Here is a 1,814-nt window from a genome sequence, read left to right as displayed (position 1 = left end):
GGGGGTTACTTGCTGGGCTTGCTATACATTTCATCACATCAGCAAGTTTAACCTGTTACGTAGCTATATAAGGCAGACGCCCACTGGGGTGTGGGTGCTTGCTTTGCGAACGATTGCCAAGCACCACTTTCTGCGCAGAAATAAAGATTAAGTTGGATCCTTCACCCCTGTGTGTTTATTGGCACAAGCGCACCGGGCACGAACTGACTGTCCTTTGGGGACAACACTGCAGTCCTCCCTAAGTTTCTTCCCATAGGCCAATATGCTAATTAGCACTGATCTGGCTTCTGGTCCAGTCTTGTTGAACCCTGCTTGCCTCTCCTCTCAGCCTACTTACAGTAACTGTAAGTACTGTACAGTTCCAGTGGAACTACTCCATCTTGGATAGTTCCACTGCAGTGTGAAACAACCTGCTGTACCAGTCCCAGGGGTCTCAGGTAGTGGTCTTACACAAAGTCCTAGGGCCTCACACACAGCTGAGAGCCCTCAAAATTCAGTGACACAAAAACAAACAGTTTCAAATGAACAAGTTAGCAGCAAAAGGAGACTTTCCTCTAAGCTTTCCTCTTCACAGCCTGCTGATTTTCCAGCTATAGCCTGTAGCAGGTTTCACTTACAGTTCATAGCCCCCAGTTCATAGCCCCCCTTTTCAGGACAATTTATCAGTCTTCTAACCTGAACCAGCCTGAGTCCTCCCCTGCTCTTGAACTGCATTTATGTGTTTTAGGCCCTCCTCTTCTAGTCCCCCTGCAAAACAGTCAACCTTAAAAGACCCAGGCCCCCTTTTATTTAGCAATGGGGTAGGGGCAGCTGTCACAGAAGGCTATTGATTTAATTCTTTTAATCTAAAACTGCTCAACATAGGCAATGCATGCCTCCTGAGGCTGGAGGCACGGCGACCATGCGCAGGCAGCAAAGCGAGCATTGGCAGTGAGGGCAGGCTGAACGGGGACTGTCCACAGGCAGCCATAGTGGTATTGGTAGCAGGGGGGAGGGGACCTCTGTGGCCAATCGCTGACTGTCCCCCTGAAGCCAGACATCAAGCCCAGAAGTGCTGGCAGCACGCCCAAAGGTGCCTGTAGCACTTCTTTGGGGGGAGGGAGAGGGCACCAGTGCTCTGCCTGCTTCCTCTTCCTGTCACCTAATCCAAGAGCACTTGCTCTCAGGGGGGGCACTAGTGTTCTCAGTGGGTGCACGTGCAGCCCTGTGCACCCCCTACACGTCGCCTATGCTGCCCAACATGGAGAGTTCTTTTGTGAATGTCTGATTTTAACAGGATGTCTGTATTATTGCTGGAACAGAGTGAAAAGTCACATTATTGATTAGAAACCACAAATATAACAAGAATCTAGTTTTCACAGAATAATATGAGCTGTGAGAAACCAAAAAAGTATAAAAAGACTATGTCGTTATTTATTTGAATTAGGTGGTTGTAGCTACATGTTAAATAAAATATCAAATATTAATGAGATTTCTAATAGTTACTATATTTCACATTTGTCTAGAACTGTGGCACTTCAGTCTAATTCAAACACATGCCAATGAGATACATTACAAATAAACCTTCAATAGTAAGTATCAGTGTGTGCATATTCTTGTGATGTACTTTACATAGGATTGTTTTTTATTTGCACTTATTCCAGTTTTGTTCCTACAACTAGTGTCACTATTAATGAGTCACAATGCTCATAGATACTATCAATTTATATGTCTGATTGGCATGGAAACAGATAATAGGTTGTTTCACACAGAACACAAAATAGCAGTTTTTGGTCTTAATGTATGAAAACAAAAGTTAGAGTCTGAGGAAGATG

The sequence above is a fragment of the Alligator sinensis genome, unplaced genomic scaffold (genome assembly GCF_000455745.1).
Source record: "Alligator sinensis unplaced genomic scaffold, ASM45574v1 scaffold16_1, whole genome shotgun sequence".
Taxonomy (NCBI): Eukaryota; Metazoa; Chordata; order Crocodylia; family Alligatoridae; genus Alligator; species Alligator sinensis.
This window is presented reverse-complemented; position numbering follows the sequence as displayed.